A 19,104-nucleotide genomic window follows, 5' to 3' on the forward strand; every position below is an offset into this window, starting at 1 on the left:
GCCTCAAGTCCAGCAGGAAGGGCCTTCCAAGCGTGCCATGGACCCCTCAGGCAGGGATGGGCAGAGCCCCGGGTGCTGCTGCTCTCTGCTCTGATGCTCCCAAACATTTCTCGCCGGGTAGAGCTCCAAAGGAGCTTGAGCTTATGATAAGCAACAGCATACTTAACAGTTAAATATTACTGTTCATGATAATGCAATATTTCATTTGGGTGATTTAGAAGTCCCTCTTGACCAACTTACAGTGAGACACCAAACGCTTCATCAATCACAACCATTTTATTCACAATCCAGAGGAAAAAAAAAACAAACTACAGGGAGAGAGTTGAATTTTCAGCAACTCATTGGGGAGGGTATTGCTACTAGCACTGAAAATCCTCCTATCTCACCCATTTTTATGTTAGATTCAAATATATTTTCTTCCTAAGCAGCATTCCATTTTCCTGCATCTCTGTGCCGCGTTTCTTATCGTGGCAGGGTGAAAGAGTATCCAATTTAATATCTGTTTTGCAGGACAGGAGATTTTTTCATATCTTAGGCACTAAGGAAAGCTGCAGGGGATGGCTTAGGAGGCTGAGCATCAGGTTTTAAATACCTAGACTCCCTGGAATCACAGATCCCATCAGGTCGACTGAGCCCTTCATCTTTCTGAGGTAGATAAATTAAGTGTCACGCTGTTTATTCTGTCGGGATCTTTTTGGGTAAAGGTCCTGCCTGTTCTGTGTGGAGTTGGAGGTTACAGACTCATGGTTAAGGCAAGCACCAGGTGCCACCTTGGTCTAACACTAATGGCAATGCTGTCATTTCTGTTGGGAAAGGCATTGCAGGGATCTGCTCCCCAAACTTGCTGCAATGTTACTGGATGACTCAAAATTATTCAACAGCTTATCTGCCTCAGTTTTGGTGACTGTTACAGGGGAAAAAAAATACATATACACCTCCTAGATGTTTAATTCATAAGTTATACAAAACCTTCAGATCTATGGATGACAGAAGAGAGATATTCATCATTTTTACAGCCTGATTTCTGTGGCTGGAAGTAACCCTATGTTTCTGAAAAGTCAGACCCTCTCTTCCCACTCCCATGCACTGCACGGGAGCAGTGGCCAAGCTCACCACCAGTAATGGTTCACAACAGAAGCCTTTTAGAAAGAAATTGCTGTCAAGTAGTAACTCCAAATAATGACCAAATGCTAATAATAATGTTTTGATGGACAAACACAGAGGTGTGCATCCATGTTCACGTACACACAACCAACTCCTCAGCCGTGGACATTTCAGAGAGGTCACTCCACCCACAAAGGTCTGATTCATGGATAATAGACTTGTGGGAAAGAAAACCAGGCGCTTTGAGGAGGGCAGCTGTAAATAAGCACCTGGGACCTCCTGCTAGCCTCACTCCCTCCAGTCCAGGCACCATTGTTAATAGATTTAGATACACAGAAGATTCAGGGAAAGAAGGATGAAAGGAAATACAACAGAACAATAGAAAAAAAAAAATCACAGTTCATCACAATCATTTCCATTTTAAGTAGAAATTAAGATGAAAATGTACTTCAGTGTTGGTTAGGGAAGTAACTGTCTTTTGATTTGTTCCCACAACAGCTGACAGTACACATTACCTGCTCAGGGTACCCAAAATAATCATTAACACTCCTGAAATGTTGTGTGTTAGGATGACGTACCAAAGGTTAGAAGTGGTTGTTGGCTGTCCTGGCAACAATTCCTTCTCAGGTGGTTTAATGCAACTCCCACATTTTCCTCCCAAACTACCCAAGAACCTGCTGGAGATCCAGCAGAACATCACCTCAGCCTATGGGGTGGGGTAGGAGAAAAGAGAAGCACCAGTCCTTCAGCTCGATTAACACAGATACATTCAAACTGCTTTTTTAACATTTTGGGGTTTTTTGCTAGCAGCAGACATGGTATCAAACCAGTTTTTGAAAGCATCCTATATTCAAGCTAAGATTTCCCAAGTTGCAAACACATTATTTGTGTTGCAGAGGGTAAAAACTCCCCCATGAAAAGGAACCAAATAGTTCTGGGTAGGGCCTGGTTTTACTGCAGTGTTTGGGACACTGTTTGAGAGGCAGGACAAAGACCCTTAGAAAGACAAACAAGTTACTCCCTGTCAAACCTTCACAAACCAAACCAAACTCAACCAGCAGAAGCTGATACAAAGAACAAGGACTTTGCCCAAAAGCCATTTATATCTCCATGCCCCTAAGTTCAGGACACCATAACTGCTCATCAGTTGCAAACACTTTGGTTGAGGACATGAAGCTCTGCCCTGCATCCTCCAGTTGTGGCAGGGGAGAGATTTCAAGTAGAAAGCATTTAAGAGAGATTTCAAGTAGAAAAACCAGGGCAGGTCAGTGGGTGGTGTGCAACAAACTAAAACATGACAACAAAGCTTCTCCTCCCAAACTGCTTTGAAACAGTTCTTACAGCACCTCCCCAGAGCTCTCTTCAAAATAAGTCAGACAAGAGCATAAACAAACTCCTGACAAAATTCCCATCCTCCATGAAGCCTTTGCAAGGCAGCTGGCTTGCAGGTGTGACTCCAAACTCAGAGTATTGCAAAACCCTTATGAAAAAGAGGTGGGTGCAAGGAGAGATGGAGGCACATCACTCTCCTACACACACATCTCTTGGCCCTGGGGACTCAGCCCTTTGCCTTTCTTGGCTCAATCTAATCAGATGTCCTCCACATTCCCACCTGCCCTCCTTTTGCTCTTTCCAGAGGAAAACACAACTGTTGCTGGCTGCCACAGGCACTGCCAGCTCTTCTGCAAATATCCTTCATGTCCAGCATGTCCTCAAATGCACAGAACCACCTCCAAGAAGACGTGGCTAAAGGTCCCAGCTCAGGCAGAGAGAAGCAGAGAAGAAAATCATCAGCCCTGACCCTAACTAAGCTCCTGTTTCAGCTTCAAGTCACTAGTGGTCAGCACTAGTGTTCAGAGGGAAGATGCTGGAAGAAAAAGCAGGAGTCAGGGCTGTGCCTCCTGCAATCCCAAGGGTCAGCCAGGATGTAGGCTCCCAACAGGTCTCTGGCAGCTGGTCACAACCCCCACTTCAAATCAACAAGGAAACCAAAGTGAAGAATGGAAAGGACAAGGTGGACTTCAGAAGGAAGCAAAATATCCCTCCTCTCTGCCTGTCAGGTCTGAGGGGTGAAACAGGATGGAACTGGTTTCAGTTTAAAGCTGCAAACGAATTGCAGGGAGAGAGCACTTACAGAGAAATGTATTTTCATGTAAACTTTTATGTGCCCATCCCTTGTAGCTGGACATCAGGGAAAATGCTAATAAACATCAGAGTGAGCAAAACATAGTAAAAAACACATATCCCTCCAGCAGCCCATCTCTTCCAAGATCTTGGAAATAGCTCTGCAGCTATATACTTCAGGGAGCCAAGCACACTAAATACAAGTTTGCATCTTAAACATAAGCACACATACATACAAACAAGTTTTTGCAGATATTTGTCAGCTGTACCACAAGATTTTCTGGGGTCGATGCTGCAGCTTATGTTACAGTGCTTGGAATATAGCTGCAGAACAGCCCCTCGAGAAGGAGCCTTGGAAAGAAGCTGAAATAGCACAGTTTGTGTTGCTGGGGATATTTCTGAGACACAGTTGCTGTTTACTGTGTTTCTATTTCCAATCAAGCTGCAAAGTCCACCCATAAAACAGAAGGAAGCATTTCTTGGGGTGTGGGACAGTGCAACACCATGCAAAGAGGATCAGCTCTTTACCTGCTACAAACTGAGCAGAGCTCCCCTTGACCTCCAGCAGAGTATTTGGCCCAGGAAGAAGAAAACAATATTCAAAATCCACAGTTATGAGGCTTCTCTTGGTATATTTTTATATATATTTATTTATATATTTATGCACAAAGCTCAAATAATTTAATGCCATGCCTCACTAATCATGTGAGTGCACAATTTTTGCAGGGGAAAACAGTTCTGGGGTGTTTATATGGTGCACCTCTTGCTCCTGGCTTAGAGAAGATGCCTCAGAAACTTATTGGCCCTTTTAAAGGTGGAATCTATCTGTCCATGCCATAGACAATCCAATGTGATTAATCGTAGGCTCCCTAGGAGAGATTAACCTACTCTACAAGGAGTCAAAAACTACTCCTAATGATGGCAAATCACAGCATATGGCCAATTGGACAACTTCATTCCACTTCAAAGAGAAATTAAGTAATACACTCTGGGGTACTTCTCCTCTTGTTACACTTGCAAATCCCCATTAATGCTAATGATTGCACCAAGTGCAAGAAAAATGCTACAAACACCGAAAACAAAGCAGGATCGGTCCAGAATATGCAGAACGCAAAGGGATCTAAAGAGCATTTAAATGTAACACAGCTTCCTTCTTTCTTCCTCTCTTTCCTTAAAAGCAAGAGGCGTGCAGGATTGCAAAAACATATAATTTGCCAACAAACGTACAAACTACAGCTCATGAAAAATAGTGAAATAGAGACCTGAAATTCAAGGCTGCTACAAGTTCATCATCTTCACTGGAGATCAGAAAACTGGCTCCTAAAGTTAAAAAAAAAAAAAAAAAAAAAAAAAAAAAAAAAGAAGCAACAATACCTTTTTCTTTCCCCTAAGAAAACAATTTCCTACCAACTTTGAAAACAAGAATGCCTACAGTGATCTGATTGGAGTATCTGTGATGGTTTTGGCTTGGCTCCCTCACCCCTCCTCAGATGGGTGGTTAAATGTGAGTCTAACCACAAAGTTCAGAGGGTTCTCTTCCTATTAACCTTCCACTTCATGCTTCCAATTTCAGAGAGGAGTAAAAACTGCCTTTCAGAAATTTCACTTATTCTTAGTTACTTCTGAGGTGAGAGTTCACGTTTCTGTCCACATCTGTGATGCCAGACTGCTGCAGAAGGACAGTGCTCAGTTAATACACTGGACAACACAGAGGGAGTTCATATATTGGGTTTTTGGTCTTTTCTTACTTTCCTGGCACTGTTTTACTCATTTATTAGAACCCTGACAGGAGCAGTTCAATGGATCCAAAAGTGCCATAAACTCTTGCTGACATTTTGATGCCCAGACACAGAATTAAATACAATGAACAAGACTTGCAATGGCAACCTGCAGCCACCCGTTGTGGTGAGGCATCACAAGATTAGGGTAGATATTAGGAAAAATTTCCTTACAAAGGGAGTGATCAGGCATTGGAATGGGCTGCCCAGGGAGGGGGTGGATTCTCCATCCCTGGAGGTTTTTAAGGAGAGACTGGATGTGGCACTGAGTGCCATGGGCTGGGAACCACAGGGGGAGTGGATCAAGGGTTGGACTTGATGATCTCAGAAATCCTTTCCAACCCAACTAATTCTGTGATTCTGTGAACTAATTAGTACCTTTGTTAAGTGCCTGATGCCAACACCATGCTGTCACCACCGCCAGGCTTGAAGTGAGATGGGGTGAGAACTGAAAGCACCATAAAAGCTCACAAAAAAATGTCCTCCTTCCAACTAGCTGCTCTTCCAAGCCACAGGATGTTTTCCAGCATGGTTATGAACACCACCTCAGTCAGGACTGCTGAAGATCAGTCTCATCTTTGAGCAAGCAAGAAGAATTCACAAGGGAAAAAGAAAAATCAGATTTGGAAACTAAAGGTTTTCTAATCTCCTGCCATGCAATTTGGTGTTCAGAAAAACTTCCAACCCTTCCAATAGCAAAAAACCCAGACAAAACCAGTGTCTTCTACCATCTTCTGGTGTATTAAGACCACAGTGGGATACGATGCTACACACATTCAAAAAAGCTGTGCAAGAGGAAGGGAGTGAGGCATCCGTGCATGGTGGTAGAGACAGAAACATACCCCATGAAGAGAAGAATCCCCAAAGAGCCAAAATAACCACTTCTGGGACAACAAATTTGTCTTCTCATATGTTTCCCCTACTGAATTCAGCACCCAAAGCACCCAATTCAGCATCCTGACACCCAAAGCACCTGGACAAGCTGCAGTGATGCTGCCAACGGAGATAACTCTGCCAGGAGAACCTGGCCCATCCAGGCTCTGGTTACAGAAAGGGCATGAGACAAGGAGAGAAGAAACACCAGGAAAGTCAAAGAGCAGTGCTGAGCACTACAACATGCACTGAGATACAACTGGGCTATTGCACTGCTCTTATCAGCAGACAAGTTCAAGGTCAGCCTTGATGCACTCACTGAAAACTGACACTGCCTGTGTCCTGCAGTCAGCACAACTTCCAATCAAGGCTCCCAATTATTAGTAGAAATTTTGTTTATTCTTGCGAGGCCTCAGGACAAACAAAAAAGCAGCCCTGTTGTGCCCAGTGTTCTACAAGAACACTTAATTAGCCTCTTCATAGGTTGTTCCCTTGAGCTTCTTTTAAACATGTTTTTTTTTTCAAATATAAATAGATTCAAATTTCAGAATCCCAGAAACCAGTTCCCTGAAATTTATTTCTGTAAGCAATTACTACGAGTTTGCCTTTCCAAATTTCAGCTGTAAACCAAGTACTTCACTCTTTTGCTTACTTTAAGAAGAAATCATACTAGAAAATCTTGGTCCTTGGGATGTAAATATATTTTTGCCATTCATTTAAACCAGGATTTGAATTCAAATGTTCTCTGAAGTTGCAAAATAAAGGTTTTTCTGTTTTTTCTCTCCTCCAACTACAGGATTAATGTCAGACCAGGTGATCCTTGAGGTCCCTTCCAACCTGGCTTTCTAGGATTCTGTGGTTATGTATCAGTAACATCACAAATACACAAAAATATTCACACATTGGGAAACCAGCTTTAACTAAACACTTTATGGATTGATCTATGGAATCTGGAGCTACATTAATATCTCCTGAGCTCAGCAGGATAACGGAAGCAGCACATCACTTGCTGAGAGGAGCAGTAAGACTGTTACAGCAGTGAATGCAGGAAAAAAGGAACAAAAAATTCTGGGAGGAAATTAAAAATTCAAGCTTTTTCCACTTCCTGTGGAGGCATCTGGTCAGGCACATTACTAGAGATGCCAAAGTGGTTGCCCCACTGGCCCAACCTCCTGTACCAGCACTTGCATCCTGTTCTTAACTGGCAGGTCAGCTGCTAAATTCTAAAGGTGAAAGGAAAAAGGAACACGAGGCAAGAGGAAGGCTGCTCATCCTTCTGAGAGTCACTCACCCATTGGATCAAAACTCCCCAACTTGTCAGCAAATGGATCCTGAGGACCAGACCATCACTTGAGAGCATTTTATAACCATTTTCACATGCAAATCCTTCCTCCTGAGTCTCCACCTCACTTAGATTTGTACCAATAATTTCAAGGTCACCAGCTATTACATCCTATTATCTAACCCTTCAGACTCTGCTTTATTCCTTTTTACTGCTACTTTTTGCTGATGTTTCCACTCACCTTTGGAGATGCCTGTTTAATTTAGCTGGATTTTTAGGCCACACTTTGGATTACATTTTCCCCGAGCTTATTCTAGCAATTTCTTGGCAATAAATGGTACTTGGATACCCTGCAGAAACCTCACATCCTATAATGATTACTGCTATTTCCATTACCATAGGCTAAACTAGTTAGGTCCAAACAGCAAATTAAAAAGCTTGCTTCCATGTGCTGGTCCTTTAGAAAGGATGCAACTGTTCCCCAGAACAGGGAAGACACTGAATTAAAAAAAAAAAAATAAAATTGTCATTTCTCTGGCGTGGTTAAATAAAATACAGTAAACTGGTTTGCATGCAAGAGGATAAAATCAATACAGCTTCCATTCAGGCAACAACAATTATAGGATATTGCTTTCCATATGTACATTCTGTCCATTAAAGGTGGAGGTTCCAGAGTTCCCCATTGAACACCCAGCTTTGCATCCTCCACCTCCCTATAGCGCTCAGCAGTCTCTGCCTGACATTAGTACTAAACAATATTCATTAAGAGCATAACACTAAAGTGCAACATGTAAGTAAATCAACCTCTCAATGCTCTATTTTACAAATTTCATGGGCCACTGGGGATAATTAAAAGGGTAATTATATAAAGTTGGTGCAGTTTTGAGACTCAAATGACATTTTCTGCTTTAAAGCACTTGATAATCTGGCATTTTTCTACTCAGTCTTTTTGTACTTTTATGGTCAAGCAGCATAAACAAACAAGAACTGCTCTTTAAGGTATTTCAATTCTTTTTGCTTTCTCTCTCCCCATACTGTTTTTCTCGATGAAAACCATTCCCTACTTCTTCCTAAAAGTCCTATGTTGAGATATCAGGAAGAATGAGGTCTTTTTTAAAAAAAAAAATCACTGATCACCATAAAATGATGCTGAGCCTCAAGCTTGGTTTAGACTGTAGCTCTGAACAAAAATGGTATTGCTTTGGGTGTTTACAGCACTGGAGTGCTGTTTGGTTTGTCACTGTGTTTAACCACTGCTCTAAAGCTAGCAAAGTACATTACTGGTAGTAACAGCTCATGAAAAATACAGCGAAGAAACTGCTAGTGGCAGAAGCATTTAACTTTCTTGTTAGCAGCCTCCCCCATGTGGCACTTTAGCACCAGCAAGTTGTTTATTATGTTCTGTGCCAGGCAAAACTGATTAAATGGGGCTCTTAAGAATCAAAGCGTTATAAATTCATGGAAATACAGCAAGCAATAAATTCCATGGAATTAAAAGCTTACTAGTGCTATTAGCATTTCAGGGTGTTTGCATTGTTAATAGTGATGTGCAAAAATGATGTTCAAACGAGACAAGACAAACCAAACAGAACATATGCTTTAGCTGCTACATTTTTGTACCATGTCATCATTACTTGCAATTTTTCCCCCCCCCCAAAAAACCCTAAAATGCTCATTAATGTTTTAGAGAAAAATCTGAATCGAAAGTCTGTAGACCAAAGCTTCACAACCCCAGTAAAAGAAAAGTATTGTACATGAAACAATGCTGTTCTGGCTCTAGGAAAGAGTTGGAGATGGATACCCAAAGGCAGATGCTTGCCCTGGCTTTGGGGAGGAAGCAGCAGGGTAAGGCAGGGGGACTTTTCTGCCATTACCAGGACACATTAGGAGAAAACAACTTGCTAAGAATTTAATAAGTAAACTCGATGCATAGTAATTCTTAATACTTAAGGAAAGGGCAATCCAGTCTGACCTGGTGATCAGTAAATCTGTCATCAGCTCTCCAAAGAGACATCTTTACTCCGGGTTGCTCTATCATCATTCCACTGGAATGACTCTGGTGGCAGGTGACGAACTTCTCCATCATTACTGCAGAGCTCCAAGCAGAACACTAAAGCTGAGCTGGTGTTAGCCCTGTCCCTCACACCCATCTGCTTGCAGGCAGCTGATAACTTGGGAAATGGAATTCCTTTCAAGCAGAAACTTTGGGCAAGAAGCTGCCCTGGGTAGGAGAGGGACAGGACACACTTTCTAAAAGTGCAGAACAATCAGGCCTTGCAGAGTTTGTTTGTTTTGTTGTCGTTTTCCTCCTCTGAGAGGAACAATTTGTCCCTTTGCAAGCTGCTAGAACACACAGCAGCCAGATAACCTCACCTGCAATGTCCCTCTAAGGAGTAGGGGGCAAACCTGGCTCTCCCTGCACCTGGGAAAATGAAATCACAGCCTGGTTGCCACGGTTAAGGTTTGACATGGGATCAAGAGTATATTCTGGATGGTACATCATGCACAGCTGGCAACTCACAAAGTCAAGAAAAAACAAGAAAGTTTTGTCCAGAACAAAAACAGCACCCATGGCACCCAGTGAATCAGCTGCAGAGGTAGGAAATGAACCTCAAATCCTGACTCAGGATTCTCAGGTTCTGTGTGGAGCTCACCTTAACAACAAAAAGCCTCTTCCAAGGTTGAGGGAGCTGACATTTTGTTTGCCTCAAGCAAAACAAAACAAAGCAGTAGTTTTTAAAATGCTCAGAGGCATGGGGTTTTTTGATGTATGCATGTCCTGGCAGTCACACATCTGCACCAGGAGAGAAATAGCCCAGTTTTTCTGGCAGTTTAGTCCTTTTCATGTTAAAGTTGAAATTACACCATCACTGAACTTTTGCAGCTCCAGGTTCTTCATATAAAAAGCAGCTGCTGAATACACAGAGGGAGCAAGGATTTTTTTCTTAATGTTTGAGCAGTTCCAAGTTCAAACCTATTGAAGTCCAGGTCACACCAGGACCATGTCACTATTAATGCATCCAGTTCCATGCCAAGAGAAACCCAACATAAAACTAGGATAAACTCCAGTTCTCCTGAAGAAATATACCAAGGTCTTCCAGATGATGCCACATATTGCTCTTCGTGGGCAATGGGACCAGATGGGATGTCAGTCTCAGAGGACAAAATCTGGGAAAGTCTCTTTACAGCTGTTTTTAAAGATAAGGTCTCTCCAAATGTCCACAAAGCTTGTTTGAACTTTTTTCTCCTGCTCCACTTGGGAAAAGAGTTTCTTGTTCCACCAGTCCTGTGTCATACATACCACGGGCTTCTCCACAACCTCCTCCCAGCAGCTCACCCTCCATCACACTTTGTGAAGGCACCAGAACCAAGCATGACAAAGACCCCTAACTCCATACTCCTTCTTTTGGGACCAGATCCTTTTTTGCAGATAGGAAAGGTCCCCACTCAATCTTGGGGAGACTTGATGCCTAGCCAACTACATGCTGCTCTGGGAACAACACCAGAAGACTTGGGACAGCCCAACTCCTGCTCTGATGGCATTTGGGAGTACTCTGGGATCTGCCCTCTGCAGGTACCTGGCATCTCATAACACAGGTGACAACAACTCTACTCTTGAGGAGAGAAAAAACTGAGGATATGCAGATGGAAAACTGGCACAGAAGGTTTGGTGGGAGTGCCCAGGGCTTCCTTGTGCTGCATGCAACCAACTGGTATGGGAATGCTTTGAGAAGGGAAGACAGCAGGAAACAGAGGGAAGGAGCTTGGAAAGCAGAGATTTCACTTGTGGGACCAGAAACAACCTGAACAGCAACAACCTGAACAGACATGCACTGGCACAGCACTGCACAAGGCACCAGACACAGTTTTGTGACCAACCCCCTGCACCACAGGAACCTTTCACCCCACACCAGCAATGATCAGGGAGCTTCTAACTTCTATGTCTATTTCTAACTGAATAAAAAAAAACCAAACTATTTCTGACTAAAAAAAGAACTATTTCTAACTAACAACTAATCTAATTCTAAAATGTCTACTTCTAACCTATTACCAAGCTTGAGATAGGAGCTTGAGAATGGATGTTGCTTCTGAATGGTGGTCTCAGACTCACTTGGAAGTAAAAATCTTCCTCTCAAGTACATTCTGGCAGGGCAATTTCAAAGACAGGTTCCTCAAGGGGGTGGGGTGTAAGTGACACTGGGATACAGGGGATGTAGCACAGCACCACAACACTGCTGAGCTGGGAATCCCTGTAGGACTTCAGCATGAGAGCCCCAAGCATGACCAGGTGTAGTAAAACCCAACTATTTACCCAGCTCCTTTCTGAGCTTCCCATCCTAAATGTGCTGGGAAATGAGGAAAAGGACTTGACTGGACTTTTTTGACCTTATCAAATATCTAGAAAGCACCACGGCTGATGTGGATGTATTTCAAACCACGTTAACCATGGCAGCTGATGGAGCAGTAATGCTCCAGCTGGCCTGAGGATCAGGGACATTCAACAAACTACCCAAACTTGGAGAGAATTAGCAAGCACACACTATACATGTGGGATTTATACCAGGCACATGTTGGATTTGCAGCTTTTCACACAGTTTTTGGGAAAAAAACAGGGTTAATGAAAACGCTGAAAAATCAGGAATGCTCTCAGAGATTCAAGGTATGTATATAAAAAAAATAAATAATTACTTCAATATTAAAATTCAAATTATCTAAAAATAGATTGCCTCGTGCATTGAGGTCTCACATTTCAAAAAGACAAACTTTGTATTTTTCAACTATATTTTTTTGTTACTTATCCAACTTTCAAAAGTACAGGCTTTTAACTGGCCTTCTTTTTAACTACCTGAGTATAAATCCAGACATCTCGGTTTTAAATGGTATTTTGTCTAATTAATATCTTTTTTCTCCCCTTCAAAACATGTATTTATCTGCTGTGAAATCAGAGGCAGAAACTAATTGTTTTAAAGATAGCAGAGTAAATAACAACTTTGGAACCTTGCAGCCTTAGTCTGGCAATTTGTCTCATATAATTGACTCAGCAGACATGCTTACAATTTCTTACAACTTTTACAAGACCTCCTGTGGGCTTATTTTAATGTTCTCCAAAACTAAGCTCAGAGCTTTGAAGGCTTTAAGTAAGTACCACCAAAAGCAATCATCCCTCCTTCCTAAAAGGAAACAAACAATAAAAGCACATTTTTTTTTCCTGACACCAGATCTCAAAGAGGAATAAAGACACCATAGGATTTGTACTTTTTCAGAAATGTAGTTTTCTTTTTTTTTTTTTCCCAGGAATATTTTTTTCCAGTTCAATTTGTATTCAATAAAGCTTTAAAAGCAAGGTTTTCCCAATAAAAATCCTCGTTTACTGGAATAAAATTTAAATGGAGAACGATGACAGCAATAAAGCAAACACAGACTATAAAAATAACTGCATGGCATTTTTCCAGTTCAAAAGGGGTAGAAAATAAACAACACAACAACCTCCCCCCCTCAAAAATAAATTGTCTCCTGGCTCAAATTATTGATTTATGCTGTTGTTGGCTTTGAAATGATCACTTTCTATTTCTAAGACCTTTCCAGACCATCAGGAATGTCAGGGTTGTGTAGCCCTGTTCCATTGGTGGAAGTGCCCCAGGAGGAGGAAATTCTGTGCCCTTCCACAATTTCCTTCCATCACTGGGATACACCAACCCTTAGCACATCAGAGGGTTAAATGAAACACTTGCCTTACAACTAAAAAATGGACCATCAAAAATAACAAAAAGGGTACAAAAGGAGAATGAAGTGATCTGCTACTCCATAGATGCAAATTCACTTTTTTTTTTTTTTTTAAGGATAATAACAATTCTACTTTTTTTAAGCAGCAAAATAAAAAGCTGACCATTTCTCAACCAAAATCTATTTTGAAAAGCCCCACTATCAACCACAGATATTAATGGTTTGCACTGGAAATGACGTCAGAGGCTTAGTTACAAACGTCCAAATGTTTGTGCTCCCCTACTAAAAAAAATAAACAGTGAGGTCCCAGGCAGAAAGGACTCTTTTAAGCAATTAAGGAATGTTATGCAAAACAGAGGGGAAAAGCATGAGGCCAGCAGAGGTGGGAGAGCCCCAAATTAAAATTCACTGATTGCACTGGGAGAAAAACCAGTTAGCAATTAAGCATCTCAGAGGTGGCATCTGAAGTTCCTGCCATTAGCAGCAGTGAAAAACACTTTCAGATGTTGCAGTGAGAAATATGGGCAGGCAATCAGGCCAAAACTTACTGCTTTTTTTTTCTTTTTTTATGCCTTGGCTTTAGTATGAGCTACCAAATAAAAAAAAAAAACAACCCAAAAAGGATGCCCTCCTGCAATGCCCACTGACATCACTGGTCTTGTAACACTATAAAATATAAAATATTGTTGCTACTTTTGCAGGACAATAACTCAAGTGTGCCGGAAGACACTTCTGGTGTGGTAGAAGGCAACAGGCAGTGACCTAAGAGAGGACCAAATAAAATATGGAATATGCAATCAGAATCTATTGCCAGTGTCACTTCCTCACATCCCTAGATTTTATCACACCAAAAGGCAGCTTCCAAGCCTGCAAATCTACACGTGGCTCTTGCCTTTGTGTTGAGAAGCAGGCATGTCTATGGGATGCCACCAGATAGAACTGGTGTGCATGGTGGTGTTGGGTTGGCACTTGGGATTTCATGATCTGAAGAGGTCTTTTTCAACCATAATGATTCTCTGATTAGTCCCCATCAGCCTTTCTGTACCAGCAAGTTGCATCCTGGGGCCCAGCAGCACCAGGGCAACACAATTCTTAATTCAGTTATTCGTCTGCCTCAGAAGGAAAGCTTAAAACTGGGTATTTCTGGGGCTTTAGTTGTTGGATTTGAGACTGAGCTTGAGTTCAGGCTGTCTGACCTGACCCATACCTGGGTTCTGGAATAATGAGGATCAGTGCCACTCCTACCTATGCCATTATTCCAAATCCTTTCTTCACCTGAGCTCTGATAAAAGGCAGAATATCCTTATGTATTATCCAGTTTGCTCTTTAAGAACCAGGCTGGAAGCTGCATAGTCTGTACTACATGGTGCATCAGAAGCTGTTTCCTTGCTATCTCTGTAGGCTAAGTTTAGAGATGGACACAGTGACCAACCTGCTGATCACACCCATAGCAAAGCTCCAACCATCCCCAGAGAGAACAGGCTGCCCATGGACCACCAATAGCCCAAAAACAGGCTCCAACTTTTCAAAAAAGCTTTTACAGCACTTTTTCCCAACCAAACAGCTCAGGCTGACAAGTCCAGAGGGCTTAAACAACAACAAAATTATCCCTTGCAGACACACCAGTGCCTAGCACTGGATGTCCTGTCTCCCTTTTGGGATGCACACAGCTTCAGGTGCTTTGTAAGCAGACGGGTGGTGGGAGGAACTCAAACACCTTCCTGCAGCTCCAGGACAGCACTTGCCACTATGGCCAATTTTGCATGGAACTCAGTAGCTGAGTGTCATCAACTTCACAGCACTTTTTAGCAACTCCCAGGCAGCAGCTCATCCTTCAGAGCTGCTTCAGCTGCAGCCTTTGCATCCTGGGCCATTTCCAACAAATGCAGCTGGGGTTGAGCTGTGGGGACTGATGGGGTTGGTGTTTTCCAAATGCAGAGGGGTGCAGGAACTGTTCAGTCTTGTGCTTCACATTCTTCCCAGTTTGGTTGGTTGGAGGGCATGTTAAGTAAGAGAAATCAGCACCTGCATTTTACTGAAGATGGTATCCAGTGCCTACCTAAGCTAAAAGGAGAAACACTGCAGGATTATGCAAAGCACTGGCCAAATCTCCTTCACTTTAGCATGGAGACCAGAATGATTTGGTCCCAAAGCATCAGATAAGAGGATCAAAACCTCCTGCTGACTATCTTGAACATATTTTTCTTCCAGCCCACTTGAAGATTTATAATATATTAAGGAACATTAAGAAGAAGAAGAAAAAAGAAGAAAAGCTAAATGGGCCAAAAGCAAACAAAAGAAACACGTTCTCTTGAGACTGCTAATGCTGGCAGACAATAGCACAGAAAGAACTCCTCTGACAGATCTTTGAAGTCTTCAATACTGCATGCTAGTGGTCCATGCTAATGAGATTTGCTCAGATACTTTTTAAATTATTCCAAATGCCTTAATCTATTTTCTACATCTTCTTGACCCAATTGCTTCCGAAAAGTCACAGCTTCAGCCATTTCTGGACTAAGCTTTTCATTAAAATAGGTGAGGTCTTCGAGCAGATTGTGTTTCCAAAGGCCCCCACACACCCTTTTTAGGGCTTACCCCAAAAACATGTGAGTAATACAGTAATTTCTTTTGCTAGAGATTACAGAAATGCACTGCACCTTTCAAACTGAGCAACTCAAAAGGTCTTAAAAAAGTAGGATGTTACAACTGCTCCCAACAAACCAAAAATAAATTAATCCAGCCTCAGACATTGGCTTGCCAAGGCACTAATCACTTCAGCTACATAACTACCACCCCTTCAGCAGGTATTCCAGGGTCTCCTAGATCCCATCTCCTGCTGGAGGTGATAGAAGCACTCACACAAAATGCTTCCAGTACAGCTCTATGTAATTTGGGCCTGTGGCAGAAAAAAAACATTAGAGAAAATGTCCCAGAACCAAGCTGTCTGCTCTAATACACTCTCTTATGAATGCACCCAAGTAACAAGACCCATAATTCAGAAGAAACTGTACACCACATCTTCAAGAAATGCTGACTGCTTCTGCTCTGAAGTATGTTTTAGGATCATTAGGTCAAAATAGCAAGAAAAACCAAGGTGCCAAACTCAGTACAGAAAACATCACCCTAATAATTTCCCACTGCCTGACGTGGAAGCATCACTGCCACCTGGCCAGTACAGAATGCAGGACTAAGAACCTCACCAGCCCATCATTTTTTGCATTGAGCTTAGGAATAAAGTCCATTTATCTGACCTTTCTCCTGCCTTGAAGGGAAGGAAGGAGAAAATATACATATATAAAAATGTTAAAGCTCCAACCCACAGATTTATCTGCTGATCACCTCATTCAGTTCTGAATTACAGCAGGCAGTTTCTGTTTTATTATCAATATTTAATCAGCATTTAACTCTGACACAAGCATTAAGATTTGAAATTTTCAACTAAGTGCAACTTTGCTAAATCCTTTGTGTTGATTTTTTTTCCCTGTTAAAAGTTTTCTAAAGGATTCTATCTTTGCCATCTTAAAAGTCAGCATGTGTCTTTTGTTATCAATTATGTACAACTTTAGTAGCATGTTTTATACTTTTCAATTTTTCAGCATGCAAGCTATCCCTGATTTACAATGCTCACTGAATGGTGTTTGATTATTGAAAATGCTTTTACATATATTTAAACAAATGACTGCTCCTGGAAAACTAACACTATTGTCCAGAATTCTGTAAAAATACATTTCCCCTCCTTTCTCCCCAGATCAAACATCTCAATTCAAACTGTTCCTTTGAGGAAAAAAAAAAAAAAACAAAACTGGCATATCATTGGGCATCATGCCTAACAGTGCTAAATAAAGGAGAATGTAAACATCTTCATTCTGCAGGTTTAATCATCAAAGCCCCTTGCTCTATCTATCCTGTTATCTGTGCCTTCGCTCAGAGCTGTTTGGAGCTCACAGGAGAGAAAAAAAAATAAATAAAAAGCAAGCAAACAAAACACAGAATAAAAAAAAAAAAGCTATTTGACCAACCCTGTACCCCAGTCCACACACCTGAGGCCAGGCTTGCAGGCAGTGCTGGGACACCCAGGGCCACACGACTGCTCCTCCAGGAGCTGAGTCCTGCTCAGGAACTGCACTGAGCAGCTTAACTGCTAACTCAGAAGATGGGATTTCACCTGAAATTAAGCTATCAAGCAATTGAGCTCAAACTCAATCAACCAAACCCTTAACCTTCCCTGTTTCAGTGGCACTGCTCTAATGAGGACTCTATCACTATTTCCATTACTATCTCTTCTTCTCGTGGTTTATTATCTTGGCAGTTTCAATTCTCACCCAGGTGAAATTTGAAGGCCAGTTTCTGGGACCACATATCATTCATTATGGCTTCATTTTATGGAGTATGTTGCAAGACTATGGACTGATACTGCAGTAAATAGGTTTCCACTGCAAACAGCACCTCTCACTGCAATGGAAGGAGGGCAGAGCCAAAGCTTCCCACAGGAACAAGTTCTAACAGTAAAGGGCACTTGGAACAACTTCTTTTTTGTCAAGGTGTGAATTTTAGTTGTGAAAACACATCCTTGAACATGCATCAGACTTGCACACACTGTGGCTGACCCACGCGTGGTTCTCCAGCCCTCAGGGTTTTCCCACTGAGCCTGGATCAGTTTCTAGGATGTAGACACATCCTAAAAACTTGAGGCTATTCTGAAAGGTAACACCTTGCACTATTGCAAGCAAAATTCCTGATTTTCCTGTGTCACATAGCACCGTGCCATGCATGAGCTGTGGCTCCACAAATCCTGCTGCACTTGGAACCTAAAATTTTTCCCCTCTTCACAAACTGTCCAAAGGGGAACATTGTCCAAGTGTAGGGCAAGCCACCACCATCTTCTTAAACAGCAAGACCTCCTGCTTCTCCAATAGCTGAAATCCACCTAGGACCCCATGGGCTCCACCATTAAAAAAAAAAAAACAAACCAACAACCCAGAGTAAAACTCCTGTCTTGAAGAGAGGCAAGTGTCATACAGCTGGAATACAGCACTGGCACAGCCAAGGACTGCAATATTCACCTGAACTTCATGAATTTCATCTTTACTAAATAGATATTTTCAGCAACAAAGAACTTAAATAATAATAATAATAATTAAAAAACCACATCACCCTCAGACCTATTTAAATTTAAAACAGAAGAGAACGGGGACATATTCCCCCCCCCCCGAAGTACATTTTAATAAAATTAAAATTAAAAATAGCTCTAATTCATTCCGATGCTGAAAAAATTCGAAGTTTAAAATGAAATCACCATTTTATATTCGAAGAAGGTCAAGAGAACAGCACTAAGGAGGACTGACATCACAGTGAGCAGCAGCTCAGCACTTACATCAGTGTTGCTTGTTGCTATGGTGCTTAACCGACTATTAATTTCTGAAAGAAGGTGATTATAAAGCAGCCATATGAACCTCAGTCAGATGACACCCTTCAGTACCAAACACTGAGCTGCCTTACTCTGCTCTTCTGCAAGTTAATTTTGTGAATCACCACTTTTGTGATGTTAATATTCCTTTCCAACTTGAAACTTTGGACCAGAAGAGAGGCGAGGAGTTAATTTAGAAGGAAGGGGATTTCACGTTGCTTTAAATAAAAATAATTTTGCAGAGAGTGAGATTTCTCTTTACCATGTTCCAAAAGACTAAAAATCATGTGTTTAAATTTTTACAGTGATAGCAATCAAATTAACTGTGCTGTCCTGCTCTGCTGGACATGCTGTTGTAAATCCAGGAGTGTCTCAGCCTGGGAAAAAGCAAAACTGGAGCTGACATTCCCCAGGGATATTCCCTGGCAAAGGGATGCTGCTCCAGACCTGTGCCACAGCACCTCCCAGCCCAGCATCTATAGATGCTGAGACATGGACTTGGCCATGTGGCCACCAAGCCCAGGCAGAGCAGGGTCTTCCCATTCACACACAGCCTCTGTAGGGTCACCAAAAGGCCTTCTCAGATCATGGCTGAAAGCCTAAAAGTGCATCTTTGTGGCCTAAAATGCAACTGAGCACTTCAACCATTAGCTTCCCAGGAAAAATGGGCTTGAAGCACAGCAGTGACTCCAAAACCAGTGCTGAAATCTGCCAGAGGAGCCTTCACTTGTGCAACCAAAGCATCCTCCCGGGGTTTGCAGGATCAGCTCCAACCTTCAGACCTGGTTCAGAAACTGTGTGCAAACCAGAAT

General features: G+C 42.0%; 1 protein-coding gene across 6 annotated transcripts in view; it reads right to left on the reverse strand.

The window, feature by feature from the left end:
- Positions 1-19,104, reverse strand: part of FOXP1 (forkhead box P1) — a 377,025-nt gene that overhangs the window by 201,001 nt on the left and 156,920 nt on the right. The window contains exon 1 of one of the 6 annotated variants that reach the window (XM_030458443.1): positions 9,134-9,151. The exons of the other annotated variants lie outside the window; for them this stretch is intronic. The gene's annotated coding sequence lies outside the window, so the exon portion shown is untranslated. Of the gene's footprint in view, positions 1-9,133; positions 9,152-19,104 lie in introns of those variants that run through there. 6 annotated transcript variants of the gene reach the window in all.

This window comes from Calypte anna, chromosome 12 (assembly GCF_003957555.1).
Source record: "Calypte anna isolate BGI_N300 chromosome 12, bCalAnn1_v1.p, whole genome shotgun sequence".
Lineage (NCBI taxonomy): Eukaryota > Metazoa > Chordata > Aves > Apodiformes > Trochilidae > Calypte > Calypte anna.